The sequence below is a fragment of the Macaca nemestrina genome, chromosome 6, assembly GCF_043159975.1.
Source record: "Macaca nemestrina isolate mMacNem1 chromosome 6, mMacNem.hap1, whole genome shotgun sequence".
Taxonomy (NCBI): domain Eukaryota; kingdom Metazoa; phylum Chordata; class Mammalia; order Primates; family Cercopithecidae; genus Macaca; species Macaca nemestrina.
The window spans coordinates 162,256,643-162,270,819 of NC_092130.1; the positions used below are offsets into that span (position 1 = coordinate 162,256,643).

Sequence of the window (14,177 nt, forward strand, 5' to 3'; positions counted from 1 at the left end):
TGATTCTTCCTATCCATGAGCATGAATGTTTTTCCATTTGTTTGTGTCCTCTCTTATTTCCTTGAGCAGTGGTTTGTAGTTCTCCTTGAAGAGGTCCTTTACATTTCTTGTAAGTTGTATTCCTAGGTATTTTATTCTTTTTGTAGCAATTGTGAATGAAAAACAAACAACCCCATCAAAAAGTGGGTGAAGGATATGAACAGACACTTCTCAAAAGACCTTGATGCAGCCAACAAACATGTAAAAAAAAAGCTCATCATCACTGGTCATTAGAGAAATGCAAATCAAAACCACAATGAGATACCATCTCACACCAATTAGAATGGTGATCATTAAAAAGTCAGGAAAAAACAGATGCTGGAGAGGATGTGAAGACATAGGAACGCTGTTGGTGGGAGTGTAAATTAGTTCAACCATTGTGGAAGACAGTGTGGTGATTCCTCAAGTATCTAGAACTAAAAATACCATTGGATCAAGCAATCCCATTACTGGGTATGTACCCAAAGGATTATAAATCATTCTACTATAAAGACACATGCACACGTATGTTTATTGTGGCATTATTCACAATAGCAAAGACTTGGAACCAACCCAAATGCCCATCAGTGATAGACTGGATAAAGAAAATATGGTCAATATACACCATGGACTACTATGCAGCCATAAAAAAGGATGAGTTCATGTCCTTTGCAGGGACATGGATGATGCCAGAAACCATCATTCTCAGCAAACTAACACAAGAACAGAAAACCAACCACCACATGTTCTCACTCATAAGTGGGAGTGGAGCCATGAGGACACATGGACTCAGGGAAGGGAACATCACACACCAGGGCTTGTTGGGGTGTGAGGGGCTATAGGAGAGATAGCATTAGGATAAATACCTAATGTAGATGGCAGGTTGATGGGTACAGCAAACCACCATGGCACATGTATACCTATGTAACAACCCTGCACATTCTGCACATGTACCCCAGAACTTAAAGTATAATACAAACAAAATTTAAAAAAAAAAAAACTGTACTGGGTGTCCCTGCTTATCAGACCCCCAACCTTGTAAGACTGTCCTTAAAAGTTTCACTTTTGCTATTTTCTGGGTCTCTGAGTTCATTCTTTGGGTCTGGACAAGTGTGTTTGTTTCTCACGTGGGCCAATTGAAACTCTTCTTTATCAATTGTCCACTCTCAGGTATTTTTTGATAGCAACGTAAGAATGACCTAAGACACAAACCATTGGAATACTACATGATCTCTTGTGGTTACTTTACATCGTGCCTTCCCACACCATTGTGGAGAGATCTTCTTTCCAACTCTCCTCCTGTTACCCATTTTAAGTGTGCTATTTGTTTTATAGAGGAATTCTAACTGAAACAGAACATTGAACTCCTAGAAAGTCTCACAAAAATAAGAAAGGGTTCTATTTTCTAGAAAGAGAGAGAATCTAGTGATAAACTTATAATACAATCTTATCTGTTAACCAAATCTTTTTAAAAGATCCAATAGTACATGAGCCAAAAGTAAATCTGAAGAATTATGCAGATTGAATACTCAAAAATCCCAGGTAGAATGGAACATAAGAATGAGACGCATGTCTGAGGCAAAGTTTGCATAGGAATTAGTTTAATCTCTAAACTCAATCTTTGTATTTATGTGTCAGTATACTGAAAATTGAGTTTGCCAGCTCTCTCTGCTTCTAAATACCCACCCACCTTTATGAAGCAGGTGACTATAAAAGTTTTTGTATTGGATCTGAGATGTCCCAGAAAAATGCATTCCAACTACCGGATTTCTTGAAAAAAAAAAAAAAAAGTCCTGGCATTTCATCCACCTGGTCACCATTCACTGAAGTCCAGCATTCAGAAAACCACACACACACACACACACACACACGCACTCACACACACTGACACAAACACACATACAGTGTTGTCAGTTGACTTTTTATTGCTTGAATTTAGGAGTTAAAGTCAGAGATGTCAGATATTTGAAGAAAGGCTTTAATATTAGAGAGACCAAAACAAATAAATGAAAAGGCCTAAGAGAGTCTGGCGGATTGGAGGTAACAGACAATTTAGGAATTAAAGAAAATTTTAAAAGAGAAAGCAAGCAATGTTCTTAGCAAGTTAAGAGAAATATAACTAAACAACTAGAAAAAATATATAAAGGAAAATAAGAAAGATATTTTTAAAATATGTATTTAAATGTTCTTATAATACGAAAGATGAAACTGAGAAAATGTTTCAGGTAAAAATAAAAATAGAAAATATTCGAAAAATATTTTAATGAGGTATATTCCAGAATGTTCAATATCCAAATAATGGAAATTGCACGTTTGGAAAGCAGAGAAGACAATGGAGAGAATATTTTCAAAGAAAAAATATAAGAACAAATTCAACATTGAAAAGCAAGATTTTAGATTTAAAGTTCACACTATTTACCATATGCAAGAAATGAAAGGATAGTTAGTTCCAAGCATCATTAATATTTCTAAACAATGAAAATACAGGTCCTATGATCTTCTTACGTGGGGGAAAAATGAAGGATCATTTATAATAAATCAAGAATCAGAATGGCATCAGACTATAAATAGCAAAGTAGAAAGTCAGAAAAAAATAAGAAATCCCTTCAAACATCTGAGAAAAAGAGATTTATGATCTAGAATTCTATAAACTATCCATCCAATATGAGTTTAGAAAAAGTTACTTTGTGAAATACCAACTTTCAAAAATCTTGCTTCCTCATCCTATAAAAAAAATCTCTTGGAAGGAACAACAACAACAAAAGACAAGGGGCTCAGGAAAAAAAAAAAAAAAACACTTTGAAAATAGAAACAATGAGAGTCCTCATTGGCCATTTTACAACAAGCTTGTGGAGGCACTAGTCCAGGAATTAAATCTTTATGAAAATAAATGGAGTTAATGTATATCCAGGTCTTTTACATTCTTAGAAAACATCTAAGTAAGTCTTTTATATATCTGTTGCAGTAGTTAAAGGAACTTAAAAACAGGAACATAATAAGATAACTACAAAAGGAGGATATTATAAACTCCAGGAGAAAAATTTAGAGTTAAATAAGAAAAGAAACTTCCTGGACCAGCTGTTCAAAATATATACATATTCATAATATGCAATATTGATTGCTGGTTTAATACAAAATACTAATAGAATAATATCAGTAGAATAAGAGAAAGCGGAGGGAAAATATTAAACAAGTAACTCTTCATTTACTATTAATATTATAGTAAGTAATAAATAATGCAAATTGTTATTATGATGAAATAATAATTGCCGGGGACAACGGCTCATGCCTGTAATCCCAGCACTTTGGAAGGCTGATGCAGGTGGATCATTTGCGGTCAGGAGTTCGAAACCAGCCTGGCCAACATGGTGAAACTCCTCTCTACTAAAAATACAAAAAATTGGCCAGGAGTAGTGGCATGCACTTGTAATCCCAGCTACTTGGGAGGCTGAGGCAGGAGAATCACTTGAACCCGGGAGGTGGAGGTTGCAGTGAGCCGAGATTGCAGTACTGCAGTCCAGCCTGGGTGACAGAACAAGACTGTCAACAAAAAAAAGAAAGAAGGAAAGAAAGAAAGCAAAAAAAAGAAGGAGGGAGGGGAGGGAGGGAGGGAGGGAGGAAGGGAGGAAGGAAGGAAGGAAGGAAGGAAGGAAGGAAGGAAGGAAGGAAGGAAGGAAGGAAGGAAGGAAGGAAGGAAGGAAGGAAGGAGAAAGAGAGAGAGAGAAAGAAAGAGAGAGAGAGAGAGAAGACAAGAGAAGAGAAGAGAAGAGAAGAGAAGAGAAGAGAAAAGAAAAGAAATAATAATAAAGCAAGCATTTAGAAAAATGAAGTCAACACCAAAAGAAAATAAAAGAAGGTAAGAGTGATTCCCAAAGAACCAGAGCTGGGAAGTGGAATGTGGTCAGTTTTGACATGGCTACTTTTATATGTAGCCTTTGAATGCCATTTATTGTTTGATATTATGTACATTTATCTGTTTGATTAAAAATTAAGAAATGCTGCTCTGTTCAGAATAAATATTAGAAATACAAAGTATTTTAGAGAGGCCACTAGTTAATATTTTAAATAATGTCAATTTTTTTATTCAATAACAAGCACAAAACTCCTGTTATATACTTGCTATCATGCTAAGCTATGTAGACAGGAAAGCGAATAAGTCAAATAATAAATTAGATTCCTGTTAACCTAAAAAATAATCCTTTTCTTAATTGTAGTTTGCTTATTTTATATTCATCTGTTGTTTCTCTTACTTCAGGATATGTGACTCTTCACTAAGATAAAATATTTATCACCAAACAATGTAAACTTCACACATGACAACAAGCAACTACCATCTTGTCTTCAGCATAGTTTTGTAGATTTGAAAGGCAGTAGAGGCCAGGGACAGTGGCTCACGCCTGTAATCCCAGCACTTTGGGAGACCCTGGCGGTGGATTACTTGAGGCCAGGAGTTGAAGACCAGCCTGGCCAACATGGCAAAACCCCAACTCTGCTAAAAAATACAAAAATTAGCCCAGGGTGGTGGTGTATGCTTGTAGTCCCAGATACTGGAGAGGCTGAGACTGGAAAATTGTTTGAACCTGGGATGCGGAGACTACAGTGAGCCAGTTCCAAAAAAAAAAAAAGAAGGAAAAAAAAAAAAAGATCATAGATATTAATTAGTTCAGTAGGATGATGTTAAAAAGTAAAACTATGGCTAAGACAACTAAAATGACAAGATCAGATATACATAGCCAGTTTATCACTGAGAACACTTTTGAGTTTATAGTGGAAAATATATATTTATTTAGTATGTGTATACAATCCTTATTACCATGCCCATAAGAACATGAGTAAATATGCTTGTAAATAAGGCATCAAATTAGTGCCTACATTTAAAATACAAAATTGTTTTTGACATTCTCCTTAATAAGGAGAGAAAGCAGACATTCCAAATTTGTCTTAGAAATAGTATTATTTTTAAAACATTCATTGTTATCACATGCCATTGCTTTAAGAGGTTTATAAGATCCATTTCATTTGTGACATTAAAATAGAACAGATAATTACAAAAAAATCCGAGTTGACATTTCTTGCAAATGTTTTAAGCCTAGGATTCCATCAAGTTATTAATAACCAGTTTATTTGAATATAACCTTTTCATTTTCCATACATAAAATGCTTCAAATTTCCCTTCAAATATTAAAAGTGTAAGAGTAATATCTATTTTTTAAAATTACTGTTTAATTAAAAATTTTACTTTATATTGTTGGAATATAGGGAACCACATTTTAAAATATTATACACATAAGACACATTTAGCTCAAAGACTGTAAAAAGTTTGAACACCTCTTGGTTTGTATGCAATAGAAGACATTTTAACGAATCTATGGCAACATACAAGCCAAGAGGTGATATTAATAGTAATGCAAAATAAGATATACTTGATTTTATCATGACCCTTAAACTAACCAAATATTTTTATTTAAAAGAAAAGCATTGAGTTTAAACAATATTCACTGCAAACCAAGATTACTACAAGCTCATGTCTCAAGATTTCTAATCTACTTACAGCAATTTTAATAAGTGAAATAATAACCAACGATATGGTTACCAAACCAAACTCACTTTCATAGCTAATAAAAAAGCTATGTGCTATTGTATAACTTAACTGATATTTTAAAATTAGATAATTTATGAGAGTTACTTCCTTAAAATCCTCTCTCTCTCTCACTTTCTGTTCTCTCTCTCCCTGTTTTGTCTTTCTTGATGCTATTTATAACTTTTAAGTGCCTAACCTAACTTCCCGTACTTGTACAGGTTTTAGGATGTGTATAAATAAATTTTATACAGAGATGTCACTGTATCATTTTAAATTATGGAGAGCTATTCAGTTAGTTATATTTGTAAAAGGAGATGAGAAAGAAGACACTTTCTGAATCTACAAAGTATTCTTATTTCTGATATTACTGTCTTTATTCCACTCTGTTAATCATAGTATAGTCTCTCTTTGAAGTATAAAATAGTTGAGGATCAGTTTTATGCCGGAATTTATATGCTATCATGCTGAAATCCTCCAAATTAGTAAGCACATCATAAACAGACAATGTATAATGGTGGTTTCAATGGTCTCTGAAGTTGGTTTGAATGTTAACATAGCTCCATCATCTACTGTGTTACCTGAGGTAGTTCTTAATAGCTCTGAGTCCCGGTATAGCCATTTGTAAATTATAAAAAGAAAGTCAATAGCACTACTATAATTAAGACTATTGTGAGAATTAAAATTTAATATATAGGTAAGACAGTTTTTTAGTAGGTGCTGTCCAAATATGTAGGTGCCATCTTATTCTTGCTAGATTAAAATTAGCAACAGAAACTGAAAATCAAATAGAAGATATTATTTTATAACACTATTTTCAGTTACCTTACATGCACTGAACATGTAACACCAGCTCTAATTCTGTAAAACCTTAAAGATTTAATTTGAGCTACAGTATTAAAAAATCACTTAAATAATGATCCTCATCCCCAGCAGAATCTATTTCATGTTTAACGAGGTATGTGTTTTGGATTTCATCTTACATCTGAGAAAGCAGAGACATGGGCATCAGAGTGTTTTGTACCTTTTTGTGTGTTTTATTTACTTATAGGTTTTTTCTCACTGAAATATCCCAACTCAAACTTGTTGGCCTTCATTAATACTTACGTTTATAGCAATGTATTGCAATCTCTACCCCCAACACACACAGACCTTTAAAATGTGAGGCGAGTATTAAAATGGGATATTTGTACTGAAACACATTATATACTTCCCAAACTGTGTGACTTTACAACACAGATGTCAATTAGAATAAATAAGAATATTAAAATGTTACCAAAATGAAGATAGCAAATTCATTCTCTTCATTTACTCTTCCCTATTCATGTGTCAGAGCAAATTCTCCAACATTGGGTCATATTTTGCAGAAAGAAGGACATTTTCCTACAGTACTAACGAAGGACTAGAAGGTTCTTTCAGTTGGCTCTGACTTTTACCTCACAATATTGCCACTTCGCCTCGATGCTGCCACAAGGCCCTTATCTTTTCTTCCCCATTGAGTCCCCTTAGTCATCGCTGGGCTGGCTTGAGTTACCTGCAGAAAACAAGCATTCTAATGGTCACTTGGGACATTGGCAATCTGTTTGTGAAGCTATTTAAACACCATCACTTTCTTCCAGGTTCCTTTCCTTTCATCTCTACTTGTACATACTAGTGTGTTACAATTCTTTTTTTTTTTTTTTTTGAGACAGAGTTTCACTCTTGTTGCCCAGGCTGGAGTGCAGTGGAGCAATCTCAGCTTATTGCAACCTCCACCTCCGGTTTCAAGTGATTCTCCTGCCTCAGCCTCCTGAGTAGCTGGGATTACAGGCGCCCGCCACCATGCCCTACTAATTTTTGTATTTTTATTAGAGACGGGGTTTCACCGTGTTGGCCAGGTTGGTCTTGAACTCCTAACCTTGTGATCCGCCCACCTCGGCCTCCCAAAGTGCTGGGATTACAGGCATGAGCCACTGCGCCTGGCCATGTATTACAATTCTCCTGCCAAATGGACCCTTCTGTGAGGAAGACAAGAGCAAATAATTAGATGACCGAGTTTGGGAAGTCTGCAGTCTGATAATCTATAACCTGCAACATTGCTCCCAGCAGTGTTTCATGCGCACTCAAAATAGGCTGCATTACCATGGACTATCACGGTCTCTTTATTTTTTTCTCTCTCTTAGCCTAGACTTGATTCTTACGTCAGCTGAGCCAAGTTGTAATTCACGTGCATCACTGACAAGAAAAGGGAAGCTGGTCAGAGGTAATTAGTCATACCTGTTGCTATAGTTTGAGGTGGTGCCTCCATAATTCAGGTGCTATCAATATGATGGTATTAAGAGGTGGGGCCTTTCAGAGTCCATGAGGGCTGCTGTGCTACCTCATGAAGGTGATTGAGTCCCTCATCAAAGGGCTTGGCAGAGGGAATTCCTCACTTTTTCCTTTCCAACTTCAGTCCTAGGAGGACACAGTGCTCCTCCTCTCTACAGGATTTAGTGTTCAAGGCACCATTTTGTAAGCAGACAACAAATCTGCTGGCACATTGATCCTGCACTGCTTGGTCTCCAGAACTGTGAGAAACAAATCCTCGTTCTTTATAAATTACCCAGTCTGTGGTATGTTGTTATAGCAACACAAATGGACTAAGACATTTATAGAGGCTGAATTTCCTTGTGTCTATCTTCTATATAGACCATGTTTTATCTTTGTCTTCTTAAAGCATGCAAGAGAGTAATGGAAAAATGCAATTGGGCTCTTCTAATTACTGGGAGATAAATTATAACACTTCACATCTCTACTTCCCAAAATATTTCTCATCTCTTACAGGATAATGTTATATTATGCTAAAATCATAATCCTTTCTTAGAATCACCTGTGAAAAATGCTACATTCTTTCTTTCTTCTCATTCACACAATAGTGTTATACTAATTATGATACCGTTTACATAGTATCTTAATAATTGGCGAAATAAATTTGCTAATTATTGTAATAAAACTAATGCATTTGGCAGAAAGGAATATGTTTACATACAATGACGTTAAAATATTTATTTCCCTGACTGACGCTTCTTTTTAAATACATTTATTCCATTCCAATTTATTCTACAGTCGAAAGACTAAGATTAATCAAAGACAAATTTTGTCATTTCAGAGATTTATTCAAACATTTCCAAAACCTCCTTTTTCCTTAATGACCCAAATTCCAGGCCCAATTTGGCATCTGCAGTGCCTAAAAATAGCGTGTGATTATTCCATAGAGCTCTTGCTCATAGCAATCCAGAAATCTTTAATGATGACAGATGATGAAGGCACAAGAACCACAGGGAAACAGAGTGGACTTTGAATTCCCTCTTTTAAGTCCGTTTGCCTCTAAAATTATAGCGATGGTGCCATTCAAAAATTAGCTTGAACACAACCTTTAACATGGGTGATGTGTGATCCCCATCCACAACCTACCTCCTGACATTGCCTGATAATTGCTCAAACTCCACCTCATAGGTTACAGGAGCTACATAAATTTAAGATGCCATTTCTTGATTATAAAGCAGGTTTTAGGTCAAATGTAGTTAATAGCTTCACCTTTCAAGATGACTTTTTTCTCTCACAGACTGAGTAACACAGCTGACCTTATTCTTATAATAAAATGCCATCCTGTCACATAAGCTTGCAAACATTCCAAAACAAGCTCATTAGCAAATAATGATGCCAAAAGAGTAACTTTTTAAATGTCAATAGATACATTTTACATCCTTCAGATAATCTGTGAAACGTAAGCAGATAATTACCAGAGCTATGCCTTTCTCTGTAGACAAAGTTTTAAAAAATTCTGTAAAATTTAAAAGTTATATTTAAAACGTAAAGCAGATCAATGATTCTTTTTCTCCCAGTGTGAAAGATTTTTAATGAGATTCTAAACCTAAGTGACCTATTTACACAAAACTCAACTGCTAGATAATGAGAATGAGAAGGTGGTAAAAACTTCAGTAATATAACCTCTAATCCAAATCTTAAGTATGTCTTCAAAATACCTCAGAAATACTTCCTACTCAGGTCTACACACACACACGCACACCCACACATGCACACACATCATTCAAGACAGGAAAGTTGAAAACAAAAAAATCACCATTGTTAAAATGTCATCTATTCTGTGTACCATTGACTTTGAAATGTGTGGGCGGCAAGTCACCCAGGTGCCAAGGCAAGAGACCGAAGGCACAAGTTGTTCCAGTATAATAAAGAAAATATATAAAATAAGAACAGTTATACTAGAAATAGATTACAGAGATGATGATATATGAATATTATTAATCATCAGGTTGTAGCATTTCTCTTTATTCCAATATTATAATAATCCTTGCTCTACAGTTATAACCTAGGAAAAATCAGGCCATACACAGATAGGAGCTGAAGGGGCACAGTGAGAAGTGGCCAGAAGACGAGTGTAAGCCCTCTGTCACGCCAGGACAGGGCCACTAGAGGGCTCCTTGGCCTAGCGGTAACGACAGTGCCTGGGAAGGCACCCGTTACTGAGCAGACCGGGAAAGCGAGTCTCCCGCTCCCGGGGGGAAGTTAGAGAAGACTCTGCTCCACCCCCTCTTGTGGAAGGTCTCACATGAGTCAGGTCCACCCACAGCCATCCCGAGGCCTAACCGTCTCCCTGTGATGCTGTGCTTCAGCGGTCACGCTCCTGTTTCACTTTCAGGTTCCACCCTGTACACCTGGTTCTGCCTTCTAGATAGCAGTAACAGAATTAGGGAAAGTACTAAAAGTCTTTGAAATGCATAGAAGAAATAACGGCACAAGCTGTCCTCTCTCTGTGCCTCCGCTACCAAACAGGGAAGGGCCCCCTGTCCGGTGGACACGCTACTCACGTGACCTTATCAATCATTGGCGATGACTCACACTCCTTACCCTGCCTCTTTTACCTTGTATCCGATAAATAACAGCGCAGCCAGGCATTTGGGGCCACAACTGGTCTCCGCGTCTTGGTGGTAGTGATCCACCGGGCCCAGTTTTCTTTTCTTCTGTCTCTTTGTCTAGCGTCTTTATTTCTACGATCTCTGGTCTCTTCATACAAAGAGAAAAACCTACAGACCCTGCCCCTACAAAATGCTGCATTTTGGCTACATGATATGGTGTGGCCCTGTCTCCACGCAAATCTCATCATGAATTGTAGCTCCCATAATTCCCCTGTATTGTGGGAGGAACCTGGTGAGAGATAATTGAATCATGGGGGCAATTTCCCCCATACTGTTCTCGTGGGAGTGAGTAAGTCTCACGAGACCTGATGGTTTTATAAGGAGAAAACCCTTTCTCTTGGTTGTCATTCTCTCGTCTGCCACCGCGAAATACATGTATTTCACCTTCCACCATGATTGTGAGGCCTCCCCAGCCACGTGGAACTGTGAGTTCATTAAACCTCTTTTTCTTTATTAATTACCCAGTCTGGAGTATGTCTTTATCAGCAGCATGAGAACAGACTAATACACTACGTTAATGAGGAAGTGCTATACTTTAGTAGGGTTCAGTTTAGTTCAACAAGTTTCCTAAATATCCAAAAGGGGTTAATCATGGTTCTAGGCTGTGGGTAAATACAAAATTGGTATTTTTAAAAATTGCAGACTGGTCGCGGTGGCTCATGCCTGTAATTCCAGCACTTTGGGAGGCTGAGGTGGGTGGATCTTGAAGTCAGGAGGTTGAGATCATCCTGACCAACACAGTGAAACCCTGTCTCTACTAAAAATACAAAAATTAGCCGGGTGTGGTGGCATGTGCCTGTAATCCCAGCTACTAGGGAGGCTGAGGCAAGAGAATCGCTTGAACCTAGGAGGCAGAGGTTGCAGTGAGCTGAGATAGTACCATTGCACTCTAGCCTGGCTACAGAGCGAGACTCCGTCTCAAAAAAAAAAAAAAAAAAGGAAGGAGGCATAGAATAATATACCTTTGAAGAAGAACAAGTAGTCCCTCTTGAGGCTGTATATTTCAAGGATTTAATCATTTTAGACAAAGATAATGCCAAATGACCATTATTTTCAGATTTTTAATGGTCATAAATGTTTGTCTAGGATTTTGTAGAGTGAGAAAAATAAGTTCTTGTAGTGTGGAGCATGATACTTATGAAGAGTATTGGGTATAATTGCCAAATAATACACTACTATATATTTCATCCATTTTTAACATAGTTTTATAAATCATTTAAAAATACATCAAATGTTTGGATGTCTTCTAGGAGACAGCCTTAAAATTATTTCAGTTTTACAAATGAGTCCCCTAAGATTAATAATAATAAGTGACTTGTTTAAAGTATCTAAATTGTAATGTTATAGGAGCAGGACAAAGCCCTAATGTAATAGTGATCCTAGTGGGCTGTAGCAGCTGAAATGAAATGACTTTAAGCAGATTTGGATGGTTATTACCCACATGAAATCCCTTAAGTGACTTTTCCCTCAATTACCCTTTCTTTTAGCAACTTCCTCACACCCTGTGGCCTAGGACTCTAGACATGTTAAGATATTCTAAGGGAATCAAAGAGTAGAACATATTCGTAAATGGCAAATCATTTGACTTTTTACTACATGAAATGAAAAACTGAAGCACAGTCTGTGAAATCTAGCAAGTTATGCATTATGTAAAGATAGACATTATAAAAAACTTCGTTTTCCTCTTTGGAACATTTATAAAAGAAATGATATAAACATAAATGATGTCCATGCAATCAGTTTAAGAAAAAAATTATAAAAATTTTCTTATTGTCTCACAACTTTGTTAGACTTTACAACTAACTCCATACTAATGAATGCCAATAGTCAGGTTATATTTCTGTTTTCATTCATTTTCTAGTATACTTCAGCCCGTAAGGTATAGTATAAGGTAAGTATTAGGGTCTTCTCTGTTGCAAGTATCTTGTTGTAAAACTAAAATCAGATCCTTATCTAATTTATTTGGTTGTGTGTTAATTCTTCCATAAATTACGTGGTATAGGATAAATGTGTCAATCCACTGCTTTCGTTAAATAATTTAAAAATTCATTTATCAAAGCAAAAAATAAAGATCTTTTTTAAAGAAAAAAAAAGTTATGTAAAGAACAAAATCCATTTTCCAATAAAGATGTTAGTACCACAGTGAGGAAATAAAGAATGTTAAAATTATTTGTCAATGAAAATCTGGTATTCACTATAGTTTTCTGTTAATATGGATGTCTCTACGTCAGTTTTGTTGGCTCACAATATATTCATGCAATTTCACAGCATGTGGTATACAAGTTAACTTTTATTTTTTACCAGTGAAGAAAAGACAGAAATCTAATAATAAATTTGTACTAATAAAACTCTGATAATTCATTTTTAAAATATGTATTCATTTCTTTTTGGCAAGCACATTTTCCCTTTTTCTATAGTAATATTTCTTATTCATTTCTTAAAATTACTTTTGGTAAAAAATTTAAACCAAGTATTATTGTCCATTACACTTACATTGTTATTGGAATCTCAATGAATAGTTTCCTCTGCTTTTCTTTCTATTGAATAAGTTTATGTGTAATTCATACTGATTGTGAACACATTTATTTTAATTATATACCCAAATAATGTTTTCTTAAATATTACTGAGCTGAAATATTTAAATATTAGCTAAAATGTACTATTAGGGAATGATATCCTCAATTAATGACAAGATGTGATCTGTGTAGCCAATTTTATTTCAGGTAGAAATTATGGAAAATCTACTCCTACTATATATTCTATTATGCCATGAAAATCTGTATCTCTGATATTCAAAATGCATCAGTAAAAAATCTAATAATGATGCAAAAGTAGAATAGAATCAGTTAGGTTCTTAGAATGTGATCAAATTAAACTAGAGCCTGAAAGTTCAATATTGTCTCATATTCAAGAATAATCACCTTCAGATAAAAACCAGGACCTCCACAGTTGAATAAAAGGACACAGATCAATGAGTTACATGATGACATTAAAAGACAATGATAAATCTATGTTCATTGCAACAACTGGGCCTATATGAAACCTAAAAGTGAATGTAAAATAATGCATTTTGTTGAAAACATTATAATCAGATGTATTTGTTGTATTACTAACCGATCCAAGAGATTAGCAGACCTATTATGAAAACCAAGTAATGTTGGTGTTTCACCTCCATTGAATCTTTGAGTGCTTCTTGAGAACCTGGGTAGTGTGATTACATCTAATGTGACTACATGTGAGGCACTGTACTCTTAGCTCTTGGGTCTGGCTGCCATAACTAAATACCATATACTGGGGGGCTTAAACAACAGAAATTCATTTTCTCACATTTCTGTAGCTAGAAATCTAAGATCACCATACCAGCATAGTCGGTTTCTTGTGAGATATTTTTTCCTGGCTTGAGGATGACAGCCTTTTCTGTGTCCTTACATAGTTGAGGAAGAGAGAGAGAAAAAGCTCTCTTACGTCGGTTCTTATAACCCTATACTGAGGACTCCACCCTCATAATCTTATCTAAACCTAGTTTTCTCTTAAATTTCCCGTCTCCAAATACCATGGCATTGTGCAGTTAGGGCTTAACCATATAAATTTGGGAGATGGGGACACAATTCAATCCATAT

The 14,177-nt window shown here is 35.8% G+C and overlaps 1 long non-coding RNA gene across 2 annotated transcripts in view; it reads right to left on the reverse strand.

Annotated features, from left to right (window-relative positions):
- Positions 1-11,032, reverse strand: part of LOC139363629 (uncharacterized) — a 67,108-nt gene extending 56,076 nt beyond the window's left edge. For both annotated transcript variants that reach the window (XR_011624347.1, XR_011624346.1), the window contains exons 1-2: positions 10,504-11,032; positions 7,033-7,130 (exon numbers count right to left, since the gene is read on the reverse strand). This is a non-coding gene — a long non-coding RNA (uncharacterized lncRNA). The remainder of the gene's footprint in view (positions 1-7,032; positions 7,131-10,503) is intronic.
- Positions 11,033-14,177: the final 3,145 nt, after the last annotated feature.